At 33.7% G+C, this 27,439-nt stretch overlaps 1 protein-coding gene and 2 long non-coding RNA genes across 4 annotated transcripts in view; 2 read left to right on the top strand and 1 right to left on the bottom strand.

Annotated features, from left to right (window-relative positions):
* Positions 1–27,439, top strand: part of LOC123308343 (cilia- and flagella-associated protein 36) — a 239,007-nt gene that overhangs the window by 43,546 nt on the left and 168,022 nt on the right. The gene's annotated exons all lie outside the window — the stretch shown is intronic.
* Positions 9,669–11,076, bottom strand: LOC123308345. The gene is made up of 3 exons (XR_006537095.1): positions 11,006–11,076; positions 10,806–10,948; positions 9,669–9,808 (listed from the first exon to the last, which is right to left on the bottom strand). It is a non-coding gene; the product is annotated as an uncharacterized LOC123308345 (long non-coding RNA).
* Positions 22,846–24,268, top strand: LOC123308344. The gene is made up of 2 exons (XR_006537094.1): positions 22,846–24,075; positions 24,132–24,268. It is a non-coding gene; the product is annotated as an uncharacterized LOC123308344 (long non-coding RNA).

Raw genomic sequence — 27,439 nt, 5'->3', positions numbered from 1 at the left:
GGAGTTTATACCACGGGAATTCCTCGCCATCCGTATAAGGCGTAAAGGGGAAAAGACTACCAGAATGTGGGGTCTTTCCAGAACATTTAAACGATCAGCAGAAGTTACGAATATTACAATAGTTTCCACTTTCGTCGAAAAGAAGACCGTCTTTTTTCAATTTCATCAGGATACGAATTGTAACCAATGGCGAGACTTTTGGAGAAATTTTTTCATGTGGAATTTCATAGAAGAGATAATTCCACATCGGAAAGTTAATAACATGAATGAATATTTGTTCTTCAATAAAAAAAAAAAAAATTTCCGTTCGACGAATAAAAAAATTTCTGAATTTTCTAGATGACGAACTGATTGAATTGAATTATAATGAATACCCCATATAAATTAGCAGTTTCTGACGTGAGATATTCATTTTTTTTTTTGAACTGACCACTAGAACGGTGTAGACCCCTCTTAAGGAGATATCAAGCTTGCATTGCGGTTGAGGAAAACAATTCGAACATCTGTTATAAACCTCATTATCTAAATGAAACATATTAAATGAATTTTATAATAGTGTCATCATCGGTCTCGCTCCCACATCGTGAAGTGATTCTTCCTACCTCAGTCAAACACGAATCAACCTTGAAGGAGCCTGTTTTTTGCAGAATATGAAATTTTACACCATTTAAAGAATAATAATTCAGAAAATCTCATACCGTTTCTGATTTACCAAACTCGCACAGTATGTATTTTATTTTCATTTTCTTCCATGCTGGACAAGCTGGCTCTAAATTTAAGGCCATAGTAGAATCATTATTCAGTATTACTCAACACGAAAAAAAAATAAGAGAATTGAAGACTCTCATCAGGAGTGCAAAAACGCCACAAGTATTCCAATATGACAGAGTTTTCCATTACACTAAAAGCCTTCATTTTTATCAATTATCATCAATAATATCAATATTGATCAAACTTACTATTTTTCATCAAATTAAGTGAAAAGATATTGAAAACGGTTGACCGAGTTTTCCATATACGCTAAAAACCCTAGCTTTACCTACTATTTTTCATTACCAAATAATAATACTGATATAGAGTAAGATTAAGATTGAATATCGAATTATAATAAGGGCTTTTAGAGAATATTGATACAATCATAACTGAAATTCGACTGTAAACATTTTCAACTTGTTGACTTTTGATGTAATTTAGCAGATAATCGAGTTTGTGACGATAACTCAACGTTTATTCTCATCAGCTGTAAATAAAGACTTCCTAAGGTTCAGAATATGTTGGTTTTTATACTGACTCAAAATTTTCATGAACAAACACTTTGTATAACCTACTTTTGTTCTGTTGTCCTTGACTTCATATTATTGTTTAAATAATGAACTGAATCTTCATTTGGATTTTTTTTCAATATTTACCCACAAAATGATAATTCTTTTGCAGTATGCTGATAGACTACTATGCTAATAAATAATTTTATATCATTCGAGGTCGGGATCAAATGTGGGAAAATTATTATGTAGTTGTGTTTTACTAAAACCAACTAAACCAACTAGGTATTTGTTATATTAAACTCATTTCATTGCAACATTGTTTAGGAATATCTTCCTGAGCTCTATGTCGTTGGTAAAATTCTTTTATTTCGAAGGTCTTCTTACTAACTTCGACGACATCTGAACTGCAAGTTCATTATGAAATGAAAAGAACAGGTTTTTTGTTTTTTATGGAAAGTTGTTTTTTCCATCAGATTAAAATTTTTTATATGAAGCGAAAAACAATTTCATTAATTTTGGAAATAAGTTTGCAATTCAAGCATTTCATTTTTTTTTCAGTTAATGTAAAGAAGTTACATAATTCTTCGAATCATCAGAACACCTAAAAAAATTTCTGGAAGCCATTATATTTTGGCCTATCATATGGTTTCGGCTTGAGATAGCATTTGGGCTGAATTAACATATCAGTTATTCTTCAGTATTCAACTAGAATATGCGTTTGACTGATAAAAATTGAACCACGAATTTTCATCACTGATTAGAATATTAACATCCATATATGACGTTTTCCTTCATAGAAGCTTTGAAAGACCACAAGATGAGTACTTAACTCTGACGCGCAATAAGAATTCTGCATCCCCACGAAATTCAACCGCTGGATGAGAATTCTCTCTATTCACGATAGATAAAAACGGGAAGGAGATGTTGCCACATCTCTGAGTCCATAAAGTACAAGTGGTAGTTTACAATATACAGGACATGTATATTACAGTCACGCCCCCGGTGGCAATGTCTCAAACTAAAATATACAATATTTACCATTCTCCGACCATTAGGGCTTCACGAGAAGAAATTTTCATTTCGTAATAGTGATGTCATCTTTACAATTTAAGCAGATATCTGTATTCAAGGTTCTTCCACATCACTCAGTGCTTCGAATAACGTAAACCAGAGTCAAATCGGTAGCTTCATTGAGCGGAAAACGTGAATTACATTATGGCTTCACATATGCTGAAGTCATAATTCGCCTGAAGCCACAATGAATGGTCCTTGCATGTTACATGAAGCCATAATGATAGGAGGATATATATATATATATATATATATTATATATATATATATATATATATATATATTATATATATATATATATATATATATATAATATATAATATATATATATTATATATATATATATATATATATATATATATATATATATATATATATATATATATATATATATATATATATATATATATATATATATATATATATATATATATATATATATATATATATATATATATATATGAACCCGTAGTTCGTTGTTACCTCCGTTAAGTTCATTGGGCGACCTGACCTCCGGGTGAAGGAGTTTTTTAATTGGAATAATTTTTGCTTATATATGTAGAGGGGAAGGTAAATAACAGGGGTACCTAAAGAGGGGAAAAGATTTTCATTGAAAAATTTTTCTTTAAACGAATCAGACCTTACTACCTCCGCATATATTTTTTATTAGTAGTGCGCTCTCACCTCCCGCAACGTTGTCAGATTTGAGGAGGACAGAAAGTAGGGCAGCTTGAATTCTACTCATATACAGCTGCTCTTCCGATTCATTCACACATACTGAAACCTGTAAATAGTTCGAGAACGATACTGATATTAATAAACTTCATACGCTAATAATTGATTGATAAGGATTCGGAGTAAATGAATTTGGACAGAAATTATTATCTTTTCTTCATGAATATCAACAGTTTTGAATAAGTATGCTATGTCTACGATACTTCGTCCGATAGGGGAGTTTAATACCATATAGGTCCTAAAATGAATGATAAATGACAATGAAATTTTTCGTTACATATGAGATTAATTCCAAAGACAATTTTACCGAATTTGTTCTGGTATGAAATAGTTATCTAAATTTTGGGCATTATATTCACGACATGAGGAACTCCATTGAAATGTTTTTCCCGAATGAATCAACAAAGATATACGTTTCACTTTCAGCTTCTATACTTCATTCACTTTCATTTTAGCACAGGAGTGGCCATGGAAATTGAATACCTTTCACTCTGTATGGTACGAAAATGTTGGGTTAAGACGCTTGTCAAACCATTTTTGAGTTTTAAATAAATGCTACGTAGTCCGTTCTACGTGAGACTCTCAGTAATTACGTATTTCATCACAATGTCAAATCACTTCGGAAAATATTGCGTCGAAAATATGTAACGAACATAATTGACATTTATACAAACTGATTGAAGACATACCAAATCTATTTATTTACATGGAAAATAGAAGTAATCAGTAGCTTGAGGAGAGTTACTGTTGTTTATTTTCTTTGGCTGGGGGCTGAAGACGTTACATCAGTTGTAGAATTCAAAAAAATCAACCCGAGGATGAAATGCATTTGATGCAGTGTTAGCATTGAATTGAATACTCATAGGTGGTAGGGAATGGGTATCTCTTGAAGAAATGAACGGATAATTACGAGAATGTTGAATTCCTCAACAAAAATCATCTTGCGTGAATGGTAGTCAAAATAATTGAAAGAAGTTTGAAGCAACAGGAGCTTCACCTTCAAACAAAACAACTGCCTAGTATTCATGTCTGTTTATTTTCAGTACATTGATATAATAATAATAATTATACAGGGTGTGGCGTAATGAATGGATAATATGGAGCCTGCGGGTAGAGTACTCTATGGGGGTTCAAATAAATATATTTTACGTTTGGCAAAAGTGCCTTGGTTTTCGAGATATTGGGGATTTTCGATGAATCACCCCAAATAATAATAATAACTGGATATTGACATTTTTCATCATAGCGGTTCAAAAGAAACTCCTTGATTTAATGGCATTTCTTAATTGCTCGAGGAGTCTTTTGAAATTTTTCAGTACACAGGGTGTTTCACAAGTAAACGGACAAACGAAAACCGTGAATAGAGGGCATTGAGCTCAGTTCAAAAACACCTCATATGTGTGTCTTAGGCATTCCGTTTCCGATATAGAGAGGAGTTTATTCAAATTTCCCTAATTTTTGTTCGGCCATAACTCCAAATATTTTAGTTGGATTCGGCTAAAAATTCATTATCCGCTTAAACTTCTAAGTTTCAATAAAACAGAACATTAAAAGTTGACGAACACAGGACCGGACTCATTGAGGATATATTCAAATTTAAACTCATGCAAAACACTCTGTTTGTAGTTTTTCTCGTCATAATTTTGAATTTTTCAGGTATCTTCATTGATTTTCTCAAAATCAATGAAACTTTGGTATGCCTTTTCAGATTATTTCTAATGAATAATTGTTTGATCGTGAAATGTCTGGAAAAAACAGCGCTGCATATTGACTTTCACTTCACATTAATTAATGGGATGAATATGATCGCCAATCAACTGAGGAAATCTAAAAATGGAATTGGAAATGTTCAACTGAATTTTTTCGTTCTCAATATATGTCTTGCATTTGTTTTTGATATTTATAGCATATCTGGTTATTCAGATAAGTGATTGACAGTGATTATAAGCTTTATTATTGATAATAAACAAAAATAGAAAAAACTACCCTATCATGATCATGAAAATAATAATTATAATTCGATATCTTCCGAATGAATCGCTTTTTATGGACAACGTGGAACTGAAGTAATTTTCCGAACTGATTTTCACCTCATTTGGTCTTTTAGTGAAGGTAATGATTGGCACTTCGAATAAGTGTGATAAATGCACTTTCGAATTCTTTACTGATTCCGTTATAGTCATTATTGGATCTATGGAAATCTATGGATTGTTCTGGTCTTATTACAATTTGTTATTGAAACATTGATGATATTCATGCACCAGCAAAAGTATTTATCAGTATTTCAGGTCATTTTATTGGAAGGGTAGGACCACAATATTGGACTGCTAGATCTCCAGATCTGACAACCCGCGATTTCTTTCTTTGTTTTTATTCACACAACTAGTTGTCCATAGAAAAATAGATTCATTCTGAAGATCAAGTTTTAATTTTTAGTTTCAAGATAGCGTAGTTTTTCGATCCATATTTGGGTATCATCAATTTTGAAACATTTTATCCTTGTGAAAGAGTATTTTGAAGACCGAATATGGTATAATTGTTGAACACATTCAACAGAATATTCTTCGAAAAAAAATCAATTAAGGATTTCTAAATACATTTTCATGAAGTGCTCTATTCCTTAGAGGCGTCTGACCAAAACAATTATTTCTAGAACATGATCAACAGGTGGGGCAACCCAAAAATCAATTCATTTTGAGACAATAATAATGCAGATAACAAAAAAGTTGAAATTATGATTAAAAAACTACATACACGGTGTTTTTATGAGTTTGAAGTTAAGTAAAGCCTCACTGAGCCCGGTCCAGATTTTTGTCGAATTTCAATGCTCTGTTTCAATGAAATTAACAACTCAAAGCTAATTATAAATTTTCAGTCGACTTGATCAGAATTTCAGGAGTTATAGCCAAACGGAAATTCGAGAAATTTCAAAAAACCCCGAAGAAACCTATATATAGGGTGCCCCAAAACTATTGAATCAAACGTCACACCACGATAGAGTAGATCAAATACTATCGAATGACACCAACATTAGTTGAGCGAAAATGTACCGTTTCTAAAAAAACCTAACCTAAAGTTGCCGATTTTCGAACTATTTTTTCAGTCACAAGGCCAATTTGTTATTAAGGATAGCGTTTTTCTCCCATATTATCACCCCTGTTTATTCTGAGTATTAAAAATCATGTAGAAAAAACAATTGTTTTAATTTACATTTACTTAGGTTATGGTTATCGATTAACTACTTAAAATAATTTCAATTAGGGGAGATGAAACAATAATATTACTTCAATATAATTTAAAATCGATATCCTTTTTCACAAACTGGCCCTGTTATTAAGAAAAATAGTTCGAAAATCGGCAACTTTATGTATTTTAATAAAATTCTGATTATTTTGGAAACGGTACATTTTCGTCCAACTAATGTTGGTGTCATTCGATAATATTTGGTTTACTCTATCGTGGTGTGACGTTTGATTCACTAGTTTTGGAACACCTTGTATATGGTATGATTCTGAACTCAGCTCAATGCCCTCTATTCGCGGTTTTCATTTGTCTGTTTACTCGTGAAACACCCTGTATACTCCTTGTACTCTGAAAATTTTAAAACGAATGCCCTCACCGTCATATGAAAATTCAAATTCTTCTTGTTGTAAGAACCGTTCATCCTTTCACCCAACGCCGACCCTAGTTACATGGCCCGTTGAAAACGAAATCGGCATCTGTTTACTGCAAAACACGTGTTCGCTGATATGAAGGGTTCAAAATTTTCTACCTGATTCGGGCTTTTTAGGAACGAATTGCTCAAGATGCCGAGTTCGAATAACATTTCGTTTTGCGTGTTATATTGGATAAAATTGAATTTATTGCATGGATGATTCGAGAATTATTGATGTCCAGAATGCTCCAGAATGATGAAAATTTTCAGATTTCATTGAAATTCTTGCGAAAATTATCTCGTATATTTTCAAGTTTAGATTTTAATTCATTCAGAACTTTGAAGTTCGGCAAATAATGATGTAAATGATATAGATAACTGTCAATCACATTTCCTTCAGCGCAGTTGTTGTTTTGAAGAAAAAGCAGTAGATTCTCGCAAAATCCGAAACTCTACATGTATAGCAGTTGTTCAGTTCGGGATTAAAGTTAATCCTAGATTGATTTTGACATTTCAGTTCAGTTCTGTCAGATTATCTAGGATCATCTTAAATCTCTGCCTCATCCTGAACTGAACAACCGGGCCTTATAGTAATAGCAACGTAGCATTCATTAAGTCGGTATATTATTGGAATAATACTAATTTTTTATAGCGGAGAATAGTGGTTTTCAGCCTCGGTAGGTATTCACGAAATTCATTTTATTATGTTTTTTTAAGGTGAATCCCCCGACCTGCTAGTTTCGTATACTTCTATGACAATAGCATAATAACTCAAATTTCAACATTTTCACAGAAATTTTTGAATTTAAGGGAGAGACACATTGAAAAAATCGATAGCAATTTACCGCCTAAACTACGAGCTTGCCGAAGTTGAAACTGGTAACAATCTACTCAGTGCTTCATAATATGTATAGTTTTATGACTCAGTGTTTTTTAGAACCTGTGAAAAAAATTAAAAACTGTAAACTCGTCATCGCCTTCCAAATTCTGTATCTTGGAAGGTCTGTCGATTTGGAAAATTTACAGGAAATACCCGCGCTTATTTTCATTAAGGAATCATCTCCCTTATTCCTTCGCATTTGTTTACAGATATCCTGTATATAGCTATATTTTATCTATGTACCTTTTTATTCTAGATAGTAGAAGTTAATCAATCATCTGTATCTCAATCATATGTATCCGAGTATGTATCTATATTATTAACTTCATTATGAAGATTCATTATATCTTGACAAAAATATGGTTGCAATTTCAAAATATGTTGACTCGAGGCCTTCCAAAGACTTCAATATTGTTTATTTTTTCCCTTACACCCTGTATGATCTATCGAAAAATGCAAATCTGTTTTGGCGAATTCTTCATAAAATCTTACTTGTTTCGATATAATTGGTAATTTTCTTTATGATACATCACTGAAATATTTAAACCAGAGAGATGCTACAAGCTCTTAAAATTTTTGGGAAAATCCAATATTTAAACATAATCGATAATAAAAGAGATGTTTCTGAGCAAAGGATTCCTCAAAATCTTTGAGAAATCTGATTCAAGAAAAATATAAATAGCGTTGCATTTGAAATAACACAATGTCAAACATTCGGTTTAGCCGACGTTGTTCATTTCTGTGATATTGTGAAATTTGTAGCATTTTTTTCTCCTGATTCTGAAATGAAAATTTTCGGATTGGCTCATTGTCCTTGAATATTCATCACCATTAACATCTGAATTTTCTTATCCAAAAAAATGTTTCTCTCTGAACAGGTTATTTTATTATATGCAATGATACAATACTGATTATTCGTTATACTAATAGGTAGTATTATCTATATGGATCATTTCCATAGAGAGAAGAAATATTATTATGGACAAGACTCAAATCGATTCGTTTTCAGATAGGTAATGAAATAGTTCGCCAAATTCAGAATTATAGTGTAAGCTTGAGATGAAAGAAGTTCAACGGATTCATAGATATACGCACGATGAAATATAAACAGTCATAATCCCATTCGAGAGAGCCAAGATTGGTTCTCTTTCACGTGATTCTTTCCCCTACAAAGGAATGCGATAAAAAATCGTTGAGATATGCCGCCTGGCTTGCAATAATGGAGGAGAAAACGCGCTGCGCCTCTCATTACTTAATTCCTCCGTATACTGATATTCCGCCTGTCTACATCTCCTTGCACAGTACAACGTTGCCATTTTCGGAGGTGCAAACGAGCAAAGAGTCTTTCAGAGTAATTCTCCGATATACAGCTCAGCACACTAGCGCCAGTGATATACACTCGAACTAAAAGATTGTTCAGTACATAAAGGGGGTGCGTTGTGACCTCAAAACGATTTTTTGATATGTTGGTCCCTGAAGCCTCCTGAATCTAACAAGCTAAAAAACAAGGCAAAACGTTGTCACCTCCGATTTCGGAGGTGACATCGATATATATGAGGTGAGAGCGTTAAACGAGTTACTATTTTGGAGGTGGTATTAACACTTTATAACTATATATATATATATATATATATATATATATATATATATATATATATATCAATTGTAACTTTCGAGAACGATTTCCTGATTTTCAAAGTAAATTCCAATAATTTCTCCCCAATATCCGAGTAAAAACAGCTACTCCGACAAAAATTTCATTTCAAGCTCTAATAACTTTTCGAAAAGCCGTTTCATGGAAAAATTATATGAGTTTTTGTAGAGTACCTAATTCCCTACATAAAAATATATAGCTCAATAGAATCCGTCCATTGGTTTGCGAACTGGAATTTTTCAACCAGAAATGAATTTTTTTCACCTATATATATATATATATATATATATATATATATATATATATATATATATATATATATATATATATATATATATATATATATATATATATATATATATATATATATATATATAGAACACAGATGCCCGATGTGTCCATCACAAGAGGAGACATAGACGAAACGGTTAAACGCCTTAGAAACTGGACTGCCCCTGGCGTTGATGGAATTTGCAATTACTGGTGGAAGGCTATGTCAACAGCTCATAATCAATTGGCACTACATATACAGGAAATCATCCAAAATCCTGAAAAAGCACCAAAATATTTTACAATGGGCATAACTTACATGCTGCCCAAGAAAGGTGATTTAACTCAACCACAGAATTATAGACCTATCACGTGCCTGCCGTCTGTGTACAAGATCCTGACCTCCGTTATCGGGTTTAAAATAAGCACTCATATTCGTAATAACAGAATTTTAGCCTGGGAGCAGAATGGCTGCAAGAAGAAAGCCCGAGGTTGTAAAGAACTATTGGTGATTGATAATGTCGTCACGAAGCAGGCCAGAAGAAGACTCAAAAATATATCGATGTGCTGGATTGACTACCAGAAAGCTTATGATTCCGTGCCGCACTCCTGGCTTGTTGAGATTCTTCGCATATACAAAATCAGTCCTGACATAATACACCTTTGGGAACATCTCATGGGAACCTGGCGAACCACCCTGTCAGTAAAAGGAACGAAGTCATATCGAACGAAGGAGATAAGTATAAAACGAGGCATCTTCCAGGGAGACAACTGGAGCACGGAGTGGTTTTGTCTTGCACTAAACCCACTAAGTAACATACTCAATCGCAGCAATTATGGATACAGAATAGACGATTATGCTAAGCTCACTCACCTGTTTTATGTGGACGACTTGAAGCTCTATGCTAGAGGAACTGCACAACTACAAGGTGAACTTGAACTGGTGAGAAATTTCAGCGCGGATATAAAAATGAAATTTGGCCTCGAGAAATGCTCGGTTGTGCACGTGAAGAGAGGGAAAATGGCGGAGGAGGGTGACATGGAACTGATTAACGGTACAAGCATACGTAGTCTGGGTCTTGAGAACACCTACAAATACCTGGGAATTCAACAGTCATTTGAGATCAGACAGAAACGCAGTATGGAGGTAGCTGAAGAGGAATTCAAAAAACGAATCAACCAAGTTCTCAAAACTGAGCTCAATGCTAAGAACAAGATTACTGCCATAAACATGTGGGCAATACCGGTTTTAACATACACCTCCGGAATACTTACCTGGTCAGCTACGGAACTGCGCCGATTGGATCAGTGGGTTCGCGTCAGTTTCACGAGGCATGGCATACTGCATCCCAATTCAGCAATCGAGCGACTATATCTCCCTCGATCGGAGGGAGGTCGTGGATTGTCCAGCTTGGAAGCTGCAACCGAGAAAGAAATTAAATCCCTAAGAAACTACTTCCTCTCGAGCAACTTACCGGTTCACAAAAGAGTGGTGTTATGGGACAAAAAATATACTGCCCTCAATTTAGCCAGCCCAGCAGAACCTGAAACAGATGTAGATCAACTAGAAAATATGAGAGAAAGATGGCGTAGCAAAGTACTTCATGGGAGATTTCACGCTAGCATTAATCAGCCAGAAGTGGATAAAACACGGTCTCATACTTACCTCGTTGCAGGTTACCTATACGCAAGCACTGAAGCAGCACTACACGCTATTCAAGATCAAGTAGTTCCAACTAGGAACTACTCAAAATACATTATGAAACAGCAAGTAGAAAACACGAAATGTAGGATCTGCAACCAAGTGGAGGAAACCGTACAGCACTTGTCGGGGGGTTGTACACCACTTGCATCCACCAAATACTTAGGGAGGCACAACAATATGGGCAAGGTGGTCCACCAGTTGCTCGGATTGCGATGGGGATTAATTGGGAACTTCACACCCCAGTATAAATACACACCGGTAGCGGTAGCAGAAAATGAACAGGCCAAAATCTTCTGGGACTTTCCCTTCGTGACGGACAGACCTCTAGAACACAACCGTCCAGATCTTGTACTATGGATGAAACGGGAGGGGATGGCTGTTATAGTAGACTTCTCAGTGCCACTCGACCACAACATAGCACAAGCTTATGACAGCAAAATCGTCAAATACACAGAATTAGCAAGAGAACTCAAAACATTGTGGAAACTTGAGAGGCAGGTGAGGATACTTCCTCTGGTCATCAGCGGTAATGGACTCGTGCACGTTAACACCACGAAACACCTGGCCGAGCTCCAACTTCCAGACAACACATTACAATGGATGCAGAAGGCTGTAGTGTTGGGAACTGTGGCAATTATTAGGCAAATTGTCTTTCCGCAGTGAAAACTCTGCTGGCTCTTAGCTGATACAGCTCGGGCCATCATAGATGTAAACACCACTACTAGTGTGGAAAAAAAAAAAAAAAAAAAAAAAAAAAAAAAAAAAAAAAAAAAAAAAAAAAATATATATATATATATATATATATATATATATATATAGGTGAAAAAAATTCATTTCTGGTTGAAAAATTCCAGTTCGCAAACCAATGGACGGATTCTATTGAGCTATATATTTTTATGTAGGGAATTAGGTACTCTACAAAAACTCATATAATTTTTCCATGAAACGGCTTTTCGAAAAGTTATTAGAGCTTGAAATGAAATTTTTGTCGGAGTAGCTGTTTTTACTCGGATATTGGGGAGAAATTATTGGAATTTACTTTGAAAATCAGGAAATCGTTCTCGAAAGTTACAATTGATATATATATATATATATATATATATATATATATATATATATATATATATATATATATATATATATATATATATATATATTATATATATATATATATATATATATATATATATATATATATCAATTGTAACTTTCGAGAACGATTTCCTGATTTTCAAAGTAAATTCCAATAATTTCTCCCCAATATCCGAGTAAAAACAGCTACTCCGACAAAAATTTCATTTCAAGCTCTAATAACTTTTCGAAAAGCCGTTTCATGGAAAAATTATATGAGTTTTTGTAGAGTACCTAATTCCCTACATAAAAATATATAGCTCAATAGAATCCGTCCATTGGTTTGCGAACTGGAATTTTTTAACCAGAAATGAATTTTTTTCACCTGCTATTAGTAGGGAAAATAGAAATGAGCGATGAGCGACCTCTAAATAATAATATTTTCGGCTAATATTTTCACAGACGTCATTTTTCAATGCCCCGAAGATAATTAGGGGTGTGTTTCTCGAAAAAAAAGAAAGTTGATTTTTTTGAATCAGTCTAATATATATATTTTAATTATATATTATATATATATATATATAGTTATAAAGTGTTAATACCACCTCCAAAATAGTAACTCGTTTAACGCTCTCACCTCATATATATCGATGTCACCTCCGAAATCGGAGGTGACAACGTTTTGCCTTGTTTTTTAGCTTGTTAGATTCAGGAGGCTTCAGGGATCAACATATCAAAAAATCGTTTTGAGGTCACAACGCACCCCGTTTATGTACTGAACAATCTTTTAGTTCGAGTGTATATCACTGGCGCTAGTGTGCCGAGCTGTATATAGAAGAATTGCTCTGCGGGACTCTTTGCTGGTTAGCACCTCCGAAAATGGCAACGTTGTACCGTACAAGCAGATGTAGACAGGCGGAATATCAGTATACGGAGGAATTAAGTAAAGAGAGGCGCAGCGCGCTATCTCCTCCATAATTGCAATCCAGGCGGCATATCTCAACAATTTTTATCGCATTCTTTTGTAGGGGAAAGAATCACGAGAAAGAAAACCAATCTTAGCTCTCTCGAATGGGATTATGACTGTATACATTTCATCGTGTGTATCTATGCATCCGTTGAACTTCTTTCATCTCAAGCTAACACCATAATTCTGAATTTGGCGATTTAATTACTTACTTGAAAACAAATCGATTTGAATCTTGTACATAATAGTGATTCTTTCTATGAAAATGATCTATATAGATAATACCACTCATTAGAATAACGAATAAATCAGTAATGTTCTTAGAACATAGAATAACAGGAAGGAGCTTTTCTAGGTACACCTAGAGGTAAAATATATCCATATATACTATGAAGAACTTTCTTTCAGCTCGAACTTTCAATATTCATTTATATCAACATCGATAGCACTACAAAAAGTGTATCACTCACAAGAGCGTAATGCTCTATGTAGAGAAACGGCTTAAATGGATGATACCAGATAGTTTTTTGTTAAGAATGTACAACTACCTGCAAGATAACACAACAGGAGAAAAATTATTCATTGTTTCAAACACTTGTTAAAATACATATCGGGCTAAAAACCCTGAATCTACGCCAACACGAATCACGAATTTGTACAATTGGAGATATTTCAAGTTATTCCGTCTCTGGTTTCTGCATGATTTTATCGGGCCAAATGTTGCCTTGTTTCGGCCGGTTTGATAACCACTGATAGGAAATATTGACGAATTTTCAATGAAGTGTGAGAAATTTTTGAATTTCTTTTTCCTATTTTTTAATGAATAACCACTGATATATCTATGGGAGATGATTCCCCAACATGAGGGTTCCTCAAACAACTGAAGAACAGAAAAATCTTCACTTGGAAGGCCGAACCTAGTCGAAAGACCTTCATGGTCATAAGCAAGATTTGGAATACTATTAATTCCACTACTGGGTAAACTGAGCTTACCTTCACCCACCTGAAGATGTTATTGTGTCGTGGTTCGAAACTAATTTTGTAAATTCGTATTATCTATTTTGAGTTCAATTATGGATCTTCATCCAGTATCAGTCACATCAATTCAATATATCTCTATAATTCTGAATTTGGCGAAATAATTCATTACCTACCTGAAATAAAACCATAATAATATTGATTCTTTCTATAAAAATTATTTATATAGATAATACTTTCTATTAGAATAACGAATAATCAGAAATGTTACATTGCATATAAAAAAATGAGCTGTTCAGAGAAAGGAGAATACTTTTTGGAAAAGAATATTCAGAAGTACAGGCCGATCCTAAGGCGTGCCGAATTCCTTATGTGCCGCTCCGCCCGCTCCAAAGACAAAAAATATACTTTTTTTTTACATATATACGGTGTCCCAGATAAGATGAAAAACATTTTAATGTGAGATAGAGAACACCTCGAGGATTACGAAGAACCCCCACATGTAGTATCTAAGAGTTCTAGATTCTGATTTACAGGGTGTTTTTCAAATTTAAATGGAAATTGAAATTTTTCGTCTTGATAGCGACAATAATTTTTTCTATCGTGTCGATATTCAACATCCTATTGATCTCATAACGAAGTGAATTTTGAATTTTTATGGATTTAATCAATTGAATCACTATTGAATGTTAATTTTAGTTTTCATTTGATCGACTACTTAGATCAGTTTTCTGAAGAGTAACTCGAGGATGGTTCTTCAACAATTATTTATTTTTAAGTAATTTAATTGGTAAAAATAAAATATAAAGTGATCGTTTTCATCCCATGATGAAGTGAATTTTATATCTTAATGAATTGCATTAAAGAATTAATTGTTCCTACATCTTTGGTTGCAGAGATGATTTTATTTGATGTTATTTTATGGAACGCACCGCACCTTTGATTTTTTTTTGTATTGGATCAAATGAAAATTGGAATAAACGTTCAATAATGTATATTTTATTGATTGAATTCGTAAAGATTCAAAATTCACTTCGGTATGAGAAGAATAGAATGTTAAATATCAACACGAGAAAAAACTTATTGTCACTATCAAGAAATTGAATAAATAAAATTTACAGTTTACGCAGATATCAAGAAATCATGAAATTCATTGGGTGATTTCGCGAAATTTTAACGACAACGACTGTCCAAATTTACTGTCCTGCAAATAGAATGATATTGATTGCAGTTTTCTGGAACCTCATGGAAACTATCTCCATTCCAAATTTCGGATGAATAGGCGATTCCGTTCAGGAGATAGAGTTGTTTTAATTTCCACTCCACTCAAACTTTAAAAACACCCTGTAAATAAGAATCTATAATCTCCCATTTGGATGATGATGTCCCTGCCCTCCGACATCTTCTCTACAGATTTTTATGTTATCTAATCTACACAATAAAAATGCAATTTACATTTTTAAGTACACGCATGCAGTAACTGTAGGAAGCATCATAATTGAACCCTAGCCGTTTTTGTTTTCACGACCACGCGATTCTATTTCAAAATCTGGTAATTTTTACAAACCCTAGACATTCCTATCTCGAGTCCCTATCGATAACGATAATTGCTCTCAGATGGTGGTTTGTTCGATCTTTACATCACGTTCTTCTGAAGCAAGCATTCTTTTGTTTTTCTTTTTTCGGTGAAAGGGAACAAGGAATATTCGATTTGACAAGATTGAAAAATTCAGTTTCATTTAATATTTTTCGTAGTCTCATTCAAAATTTGGATAATTGGAGTTAGAAAGTAATACTCAATAATTGACACTGACTGACAAATGAAGGTGGCTGTCTGAGGCCATCCCTTTTATTTGGGCGACCGCGTGCCGGACAAGCGCTGCATACCTGCTAGGATCGGCACTACCGTAATAGATAGTGATGAATATTCAATGAGAATAAGCGATTCCGAACATTTTCAGAAAAATTCAAATTATTTCAGAATCGAGAGAAAAAATGCGATAAATTTTACAATATAAAAGAAATGAACGTCGGCTGAACCCAATGTTGGTCATTGATGTGTTATTCCAGATCGAACGCTCTGTATATTTTCTTTGAATCGCATTGCTCAATGATTTTGAGGATTCCTTTGCTCAGAAGCATCTATTTTATTATAGATTATGTTTAAATATTGGATTTTCCCGAAAATTTAAAGAACTTGTACCATCTCTCTGGTTTGAATTTTTTAGTGATGTATCATAAAGAAAATTACCAATTATATCGAAACAAGTAAGATTTTATGAAGAATTATTCAAAACAGATTTCATTTTTCGATAGATCATAAAGGATGTAAGGGAAAAATTAAACAAAATTGAAGTCTTTAGAAGGCCTCGAGTCAACATATTTTGAAATTGCAACCATGTTTTTGTCAAGACATGATGAATCTACAAAATGAAGTTAATAATATAAATACATACTCGGATACATATGATTGATATACAGATGATTGGTTGGTAAATTCCCAAAAGCTATGATGAACAGCGGACACTATGATGGAGGCATGATGAAAGGAGAAAGACAAAAGTTAATTTAAGTATTTTCGCATGCTGTTTTATTATTCAAAATAAATGATTCTTATAATCAACAAATCAAGTGCAATTGACATTTTTGTTTTGGTCTTCGAAACTAAACTTCTACTATCCAAAATAAGTAGGTACATAGATAAAATATATCTATATACAGGATATCTGTGAACAAATGCGAAGAACTAAGGAAGATGATTCCTTAATGAAAATAAGCGGGGGTAGTTCCTATAAATTTTTTTCCAAATCGACAGCCCTTCCAAAATACAGCCTTTGGAAGGCGATGACGAGTTAACAGGTTTTAATTTTTTTTACAGAAGCACTGAGTAGATTGTTACCAGTTTCAACTTCGGCAAGCTCGTAGTTTAGGCGGTAAATTGCTATCGATTTTTTCAATGTGTCTCTCCCTTAAATTCAAAAATTTCTGTGAAAATGTTGAAATTTGAGTTTTTATGCTATTGTCATAGAAGTATACGAAACTAGCAGGTCGGGGGGATCCAAGATTTCGGGCCGATTCACCTTAAAAAAACATAATAAAATGAATTTCGTGAATAACTACCGAGGAGAATCCACTATTCTCCACTATAAAAAATTAGTATTATTTCAATAATATACCGACTTAATGAATGCTACGTTGCTATTACTATAAGGCCCGGTTGATCACTTCAGGATTAGGCCGAGATTTAAGAATTTAAATTCTTAATTCGAAATTAATTCTGAAATGTTTCGGATCATGAGGTTAATTGAATAAGTATCTTGTTCGTATCATTTGTTGAACTTCATTATTCTAAATATTCTTCAATGAATGAAAATATAATATCAACACACATAATTGATTTATTCGTCATCAAATAATTAAATAAATCGTTTCTCGAAAAGTTTCGAGTCTTGAGGCAAATATAATATTGAATTATTTACATCATTATTTGACGAATTTCAAAGTTCTGAATGAATTAAAATCTAAACTTGACAATATACGAGACAGTTTTCGCAAGAGTTTCAATGAAATTGAAAATTTTCATCATTCTGGAGCATTCTGGACATCAATAATTCTCGAATCATCCATGGCATAAATTCAATTTTATCCAATATAACACGCAAAACGAAATGTTACTCGAACTCATCTTGAGCAATTCGTTCCTAAAAAGCTCGAATCAGGTAGAAAAGTTTGAACCCTTCGTATCAGCATTAACACGTGTTTTGCAGTAAACAGATGCCGATTTCATTTTCAACGGGCAATGTAACCAGGGTCGGGGGGATGAACCAGAGTCTCTGGATGAACGTTTCTCACAACAAGAAGAATTTGAATTTTCATATGAGGGTGAGGCATTTGTTTCAAAATTTTCAGAGTACAAGGAGTATACAGGGTGTTTCACGAGTAAACAGACAAATGAAAACCGTGAATTGAGGGCATTGCGCGGAGTTCCAAATCACCCCATATACAGGGTGTCCCAAAACTAGTGAATCAAACGTCACACCACGATAGAGTAAACCAAATATTATCGAATGACACCAACATTAGTTCAACGAAAACGTACCGTTTCCAAAATAATCAGAATTTTATTAAAACACCTAAAGTTCCCGATTTTCGAACTATTTTTCTTAATAACAGGGCCAGTTTGTGAAGAAGGATATCGATTCTAAATTATATTGAACTAAGATTATTGTTTTATCTCCCCTAATTGAAATTATTTTAAGTAGTTAATCGATAACCATAACCTAAGTCTCGACCTAAGTTGATGGTAATTGAAACAATTGTTTTTTCTATATGATTTTCAATACTCAGATTAAACAGGGGTGATAATATGGGAGAAAAACGCTATCCTTAATCACAAATTTGCCTTGTGATTGAAAAAATAGTTCGAAAATCGGCAACTTTAGGTTAGGTTTTCTCAGAAACCGTACATTTTCGCTCAACTAATGTTGGTGTCATTCGATAGTATTTGATCTACTCTATCGTGGTGTGACGTTTGATTCAATAGTTTTGGGGCACCCTATATATAGGTTTCTTCGGGGTTTTTTGAAATTTCTCGAATTTCCGTTTGGCTATAACTCCTGAAATTCTCGATCAATTCGACTGAAAATTTATATTTAGCCTTGAGTCGTTAACTTCATTGAAACAGAGCATTTAAATTCGACAAAAATCAGGACCGGGCTCAGTGAGGCTTTACTTAACTTCAAACTCATAAAAACAACGTGTATGTAGTTTTTTAATCATAATTTAAACTTTTTTGTTATCTGCATTATTATTGTCTCAAAATGAATTGATTTTTGGGTTGCGCCACCTGTTGATCATGTTTTAGAAGTAATTGTTTTGGTCAGACGCCTTTAAGGATTAGAGCACTTCATGAAAAATAGAAATTCTTAATTGATTTTTTTTTCAAAGAAATGAAATGAATGTGTTCAACAATTATACCATATTCGGTCTTCAAAATAGTCATTCACAATGATAAAATGTTTCAAAATTGATAATGCACAAATATGGATGGAAAAACTACGCTATCTTCAAACTAAATATTAAAACTTGATCTTCAGAATTAATCTATTTTTCTTTGGACAACTAGTTGTGTGAATGAAAACAAAGAAAGAAATCGCGGGGTGTCAGATCTGGAGATCTAGCAGTCCAATGTTGGGGTCCTACCCTTCTAATGAAATGACCTGAAATACTGATAAATACTTTTGCTAGTGCATGAATCTCATCAATGTTTCAATAACAAATTGTAATAAGACCAGACCAATCCATAGATTTCCATAGATCCAATAATGAATATAACGGAATAAGTGAAGAACTCGAAAGTGCATTTATCATACTTATTCGAAGTGCCAATCATTACCTTCACTAAAAGACCAAATGAGGTGAATATCAATTCGGAAAATTACTTCAGGTCCACGTTGTCCATAAAAAGCGATTCATTCGGAAGATATCAAGTTATAATTATTATTTTCATGATAGCGTAGTTTTTTATTGCTATTTTTGTTCATTATCAATAATAAAGCTTATTATCACTGTGAATGATTTATCTGAATAACCAGATATGCTAAAATATCAAAAACGAAAAAATTCAGTTGAACATTTCCAATTCCATTTTTAGATTTCCACATCTGATTGGCGATCATATTCATACCATTAATTATTATGAAGTAAAAGTCAATATGCTGCGCTGGTTTTTTCTAGAGGCATTTCACCACCAAACAATTATTCATTAAAAATTATCCACTGATAAAGCATACCAAACTTTCATTGATTTTGAGAAAATAAATGCAGATACCTGAAAAATTGAAAATTATGACGAAAAAAACTACAAACAGAGTGTTTTGCATGAGTTTAAGTTTGAATATATATAGCCTCAATGAGTCCGGTCCTGTGTTCGTCAACTTTTAATGTTCTGTTTTATTGAAACTTACAAGCTTAAGCGGATAATGAGTTTTTAGCCGAATACAACTAAATTATTTGGAGTTATAGCTGAACGAAAATTCGGGAAATTTGAATAAACTCCTCTGTCTATCGGAAACGGAATGCCCAAGACACACATATGAGGTGTTTTTGAACTCAGCTCAATGCCCTCTATTCACGGTTTTCGTTTGTCCGTTTACTTGTGAAACACCCTGTGTACTGAAAAATCGCAAAAGACTCCTCGAGCAATTAAGAAATGCCATTAAATCAAGGAGTTTCTTTTGATGCGCTATGATGGAAAATGTCAATATCCAGTTATTATTATTATTTATATAATTATATCTCGAAAACCAAGGCACTTTTACCAAACGTAAAATATATTTATCTGAAGCGCCATAGAGTCCTCTACCCGCAGGATCCATATTATCCATTCATTACGCCACACCCTGTATAATTATTATCATTATATCAATGTATTGAAAATAAACAGACATGAATACGAGCCAGTTGTTTTGTGAGGTGAAGCTCCTCTTGCTTCAAACTTCTTCTAATTATTTTGACTACCATTCACGCAAGATGATTTTTGTTGAAGAATTCAACATTCTTGTAATTATCCGTTCATTTCTTCAAGAGATACCCATTCCCTACCACCTTTGATTATTCAACTCCATGCTATCACTGCATCAGATGCATTTCATCTTCGGGTTGATTTTTTTGAATTCTACAATTGATGTAACGTCTTCACCCTCCAGCCAAAGAAGATAAACAACAGTAACTCTCCTCAAGCTACTGATCACTGGTATTTTCCATATAAATAAATAGATTTGGTATGTCTTCAATCAGTTTGTATAAACGTCAATTATGTTCGTTACATATTTTCGACTTAATATTTACCCAAGTGATTTGACATTGTGATGAAATACGTAATTACTGAAAGTCTCACGTAGAACGGACTACGTAGCACTGATTTAAAACTCAAAAATGTTTTGACAAGCGTCTTAACGCAACATTTAGTACCATACAGTGTGAAAGGTATCCAATTTCCACGGCCAATCCAGTGCTAAAATGAAAGTGAATGAAGTATAGAAGCTGAAAGTAAAACGTATATCTTTATTGATTCATTCGGGAAAAATATTTATATGGAGTTCCTAATGTCGTGAATATAATGCCCAAAAATTAGACTACTATTTCATACCAGAACAAATTCGGTAAAATTGTCTTTTGAATTAATCTTATATGTCACGAAAAATTTTATTTTCATGCACCATTCATTTTGGGACCTATATGTTATTAAACTCCCCTATCGAACGAAGTATCGTAGACATAAGCATATTTATTCAAAACTGTCCAAATTCATTTACAATGAGATCACGAACCTTATCAATCAATTATCAGCGTATGAAGTTTATTAATATAAGTATCGTTCTCGAACTATTTACAGGTTTCAATATGTGTGAAGGAATCGGAAGAGCAGCTGTATTCTATATATGAGTAGAATTCGAGCTGTCTTACTTTCTGTCCTCCTAAAATCTGGCAACGTTGCGGGAGGTGAGAGCGCACTACTAATAAGAAATATATGCGGAGGTAGTAAGGTCTGATTCGTTTGGAGAAAAATTTTTCGATAAAAATCTTTTCCCCTCTTTAGGTACCCCTGTTATTTACCTTCCCCTCTACATATATAAACAAAAATTATTCCAATTATATTACTCCTTCACCCGGAGGTCAGGTCGCCCAATGAACTTAACGGAGGTAACAACGCACTACGGGTTCATATATATATATATATATATATATATATATATATATATATATATATATATATATATATATATATATATATATATATATATATATATATATATATATATATATATATATATATATATATATGAGTTTTTGTAGAGTACCTAATTCCCTACATAAAAATATATAGCTCAATAGAATCCGTCCATTGGTTTGCGAACTGGAATTTTTTAACCAGAAATGAATTTTTTTCACCTGCTATTAGTAGGGAAAATAGAAATGAGCGATGAGCGACCTCTAAATAATAATATTTTCGGCTAATATTTTCACAGACGTCATTTTTCAATGCCCCGAAGATAATTAGGGGTGTGTTTCTCGAAAAAAAAGAAAGTTGATTTTTTTGAATCAGTCTAATATATATATTTTAATTATATATTATATATATATATATATATATATATATATATATATATATATATATATATATATATATATATATATATATATATATATATATATATATATATATGTTAGCAAATGTTAATTTGACCCCCCTTAAAATATACTGATAATGTCCGACGACGAATGTCGAAGGAAGAATAAGAGTATAGAACCTATGCTCTGTGAACTCTGTGCTCCAATGTTACCTGCTCTCTCTTTGGCACAGGCCGAACAGACTATTACTTGAACTATCTTGTCGGGCGATACGCTTTGTACCTGACCCTGTGTTAGAGCACCTCCACGTGCTAGATAACCGACCGCCATCTTACTTTGTGAATAAAAAGTACCAACCACGTGTTTTACTTTATTCTAACATCAGAAGTGGGATTAAATTTCTTCTTTCGAGACAAGAAATTGAGGATCCTATTTTGTGAGTGAAAATTGTTTGTGTTTTGTGAGAATCTACAAGAATAAGAAAAAATGGACCAGCAAAATCTCAACAAAGCTCCCGAAGAAAGTGAAGCCATTTCGGTAATGCGGATAATGGAGAACCAGGCCCAACTTCAAATGAAGATGATGGAGTTGCTAGCCAACATGTTTAGTTTAAGGAACGACACCGACCACGTGGTGACCGCATAATTATCGTTAGCCCAGTTTGACCCCGACGATACATCCTTTTCAACCAAGGAGTGGAGTGAGGAAGTTGATCAAATTAAATTCGTAAACAGGTACGTCTGATACTGTTGTGGGCAAGCCCTGAAAGGCCGTGCAGCCAAAATTTATCAAAATTGGAAACCGATAGTTAGAAATTGGTCAACATTTTCTAGGAATTTAGAGATAGCGTTCCCTGAGAAAGGAACTCAGGCCACGAGGCTTAAAGCTAGCATGTTGATAAGTAGTGCAAATTTTAGTTCGTTAGTAGAGTATGCTCATGCCAAGTTGAATTTGATCAGGAAACTTTGTGAAAAGTTTCCGTGGGAAATAGTGTTGAGCTTGATAGCACATGATATCACAAATGTAGAAGTTTAGAATAGATTATTAGTGCAAGAATCTAAGAATGAAATGCAGCAGCTGAAATTGCCTTCTTCATAGGATTTCGACGCTCCATATTAGTGGATAATAGTAGAAAACTAGAAAAATGAAGCAGCTACTGAAAACAGAATCAGACAAAACCTTTCATGGGAATTGTAGGAACTGTGGAAAATTTAGGCATAGAAAGTTAGATTATTGTAAAGAAACGTTGTTTTAATTCTAATCCAGAAAATTCCAGTCTTGAATGTAATTTCTGTGATAGAAAGGGACATACTGAAGATTTTTATTTTGTTAAGAAAAAGAGAGAAACAAGTTCAGTTAAACTTTAGTTACCCATTGTTCGTAACAATCAATTAGCACATTAGATTTGAATCTAGACTTGTCAGGATTGGACGAGCGATTAGTGAAGTATTGAATAAATCGAATGTTGTCAAATAACAAAAATATCAAGCATGTCGACTAACTTAGTCGAAACATACCTAGTGGAAATAAGATACTGGCGCTTTGTTATGTTTCAGGAAAATCAAAATCAATTGCAAAAGTTTGATCTGTTTTGTACGTGAATTCTTATGAAGATTTACACAAGACAAGCGCTCTCAAGAATGTAAAATGTTCCCGTTGAGCAATCCAGGAGTATAGTATAACGCTGGCAGGTCTCGAACATCAGGTTAGGTTACCGATTGATGTTAATCAGAAAATTTCCATGAAGGTGACATCTATCGAATGAAGAAAAACTGAAGCCAACATTTATTGGACCTTTCGAAGTGCAAGCAGTCCTACCAAACGATCTATATGCCTTGAGAAGAGTAGGAGTCCAGAATAGAACCAATGAGATCTTGGCCTAAAGAAAGCAAATAGTGATGAGTGAGTGCTAGTTTCAATGATGCGCCATGATGAAGTGAAAAATTCTCATGTCCATCAGATTTTATGTTCTATACTGTTCCCTATGAGATTCTTATTGTTATGTTATGATCCATTGTATTGTCTCATGTTCATTTTATGTTGAATGTTTTCCAAAGCACTTGAAATTCCATGATAAGTTTTCGGTACTTTAAATACGAATATGTAAAATTGACTAGTAAGGCCCAGACGGGATGTCGCTAGTGCCCCTAACTCTGTGCAATTGAGAAGTAAGGTCCGGACGGGAGTCCCTAGTTGAGGCTAACCTCTGTTCAATTTCACAGTTGTGATATTGACAAGTAAGGCCTAGACGGGAGGTCGCTAGTGAGGCTAACTTCTGTGCAATTGACAAGTAAGGTCCGGACGGGAGTCCCTAGTAGAGGCTAACTTCTGTGTAATTTTACAGTATTGATATTGACAAGTAAGGCCCAGACGGGATGTCGCTAGTGAGGCTAACTCTGTGCAATTGACAAGTAAGGCCCGGACGGGAGTCCCTAGTAGAGGATAACTTCTGTGCAATGTCACAAACCTAATTTAACAGTTTATATGTTGTAAATGACAATTTTATCAACTTTTGAAATTCCAAGTGTTTTGCTGACCTGATCTGTAAACAGTAAGCGGTGGTGGTTTTTTTCTCGCTTGGCTCTTTTTTCCACCTATAATAATGCCGCAGCGCGAGCCAGCGCATCAAACAGAGCCATGTACACAAAGATTCAACTGTTTTATGTTTACAAGCTCCCTTTAACAATGTTGTTTGATATTAAGATATTGTTTATGCCTACTAAGTGAAACGAGGACGTTTCAGTGGTCAGTATGGCCGTGTTAGCAAATGTTAATTTGACCCCCCTTAAAATATACTGATAATGTCCGACGACGAATGTCGAAGGAAGAATAAGAGTATAGAACCTATGCTCTGTGAACTCTGTGCTCCAATGTTACCTGCTCTCTCTTTGGCACAGGCCGAACAGACTATTACTTGAACTATCTTGTCGGGCGATACGCTTTGTACCTGACCCTGTGTTAGAGCACCTCCACGTGCTAGATAACCGACCGCCATCTTACTTTGTGAATAAAAAGTACCAACCACGTGTTTTACTTTATTCTAACATATATATATATATATATATATATATATATATATATATATATATATATATATATATATATATATATATATATATATATATATATATATATATATATATATGAGGTGAGAGCGTTAAACGAGTTACTATTTTGGAGGTGGTATTAACACTTTATAACTATATATATATATATATATATATATATATATATATAGTTATAAAGTGTTAATACCACCTCCAAAATAGTAACTCGTTTAACGCTCTCACCTCATATATATCGATGTCACCTCCGAAATCGGAGGTGACAACGTTTTGCCTTGTTTTTTAGCTTGTTAGATTCAGGAGGCTTCAGGGACCAACATATCAAAAAATCGTTTTGAGGTCACAACGCACCCCCTTTATGTACTGAACAATCTTTTAGTTCGAGTGTATATCACTGGCGCTAGTGTGCTGAGCTGTATATCGGAGAATTACTCTGAAAGACTCTTTGCTCGTTTGCACCTCCGAAAATGGCAACGTTGTACTGTGCAAGCAGATGTAGACAGGCGGAATATCAGTATACGGAGGAATTAAGTAATGAGAGGCGCAGCGCGTTTTCTCCTCCATTATTGCAAGCCAGGCGGCATATCTCAACGATTTTTTATCGCATTCCTTTGTAGGGGAAAGAATCACGTGAAAGAGAACCAATCTTGGCTCTCTCGAATGGGATTATGACTGTTTATATTTCATCGTGCGTATATCTATGAATCCGTTGAACTTCTTTCATCTCAAGCTTACACTATAATTCTGAATTTGGCGAACTATTTCATTACCTATCTGAAAACGAATCGATTTGAATCTTGTCCATAATGATATTTCTTCTCTCTATGGAAATGATCCATATAGATAATACTACCTATTAGTATAACGAATAATCAGTATTGTATCATTGCATATAATAAAATAACCTGTTCAGAGAGAAACATTTTTTGGATAAGAAAATTCAGATGTTAATGGTGATGAATATTCAAGGACAATGAGCCAATCCGAAAATTTTCATTTCAGAATCAGGAGAAAAAAATGCTACAAATTTCACAATATCACACAAATGAACAACGTCGGCTAAATCGAATGTTTGACATTGTGTTATTTCAAATGAAACGCTCTTTATATTTTTCTTGAATCAGATTTCTCAAAGATTTTGAGGAATCCTTTGCTCAGAAACATCTCCTTTATTATCGATTATGTTTAAATATTGGATTTTCCCAAAAATTTTAAGAGCTTGTAGCATCTCTCTGGTTTAAATATTTCAGTGATGTATCATAAAGAAAATTACCAATTATATCGAAACAAGTAAGATTTAATGAAGAATTCGCCAAAACAGATTTGCATTTTTCGATAGATCATACAGGGTGTAAGGGAAAAAATAAACAATATTGAAGTCTTTGGAAGGCCTCGAGTCAACATATTTTGAAATTGCAACCATATTTTTGTCAAGATATAATGAATCTTCATAATGAAGTTAATAATATAGATACATACTCGGATACATATGATTGAGATACAGATGATTGATTAACTTCTACTATCTAGAATAAAAAGGTACATAGATAAAATATAGCTATATACAGGATATCTGTAAACAAATGCGAAGGAATAAGGGAGATGATTCCTTAATGAAAATAAGCGGGGGTATTTCCTGTAAATTTTCCAAATCGACAGACCTTCCAAGATACAGCCTTTGGAAGGCGATGACGAGTTTACAGTTTTTAATTTTTTTCACAGGTTCTAAAAAACACTGAGTCATAAAACTATACATATTATGAAGCACTGAGTAGATTGTTACCAGTTTCAACTTCGGCAAGCTCGTAGTTTAGGCGGTAAATTGCTATCGATTTTTTCAATGTGTCTCTCCCTTAAATTCAAAAATTCCTGTGAAAATGTTGAAATTTGAGTTATTATGCTATTGTCATAGAAGTATACGAAACTAGCAGGTCGGGGGATCCAAGATTTCGGGCCGATTCACCTTGAAAAAACATAATAAAATGAATTT

This window comes from Coccinella septempunctata, chromosome 2 (genome assembly GCF_907165205.1).
Source record: "Coccinella septempunctata chromosome 2, icCocSept1.1, whole genome shotgun sequence".
Lineage (NCBI taxonomy): Eukaryota > Metazoa > Arthropoda > Insecta > Coleoptera > Coccinellidae > Coccinella > Coccinella septempunctata.
Note: the sequence above shows the minus strand (reverse complement) of the source record. Positions and strands in the feature narration are given on the sequence as shown.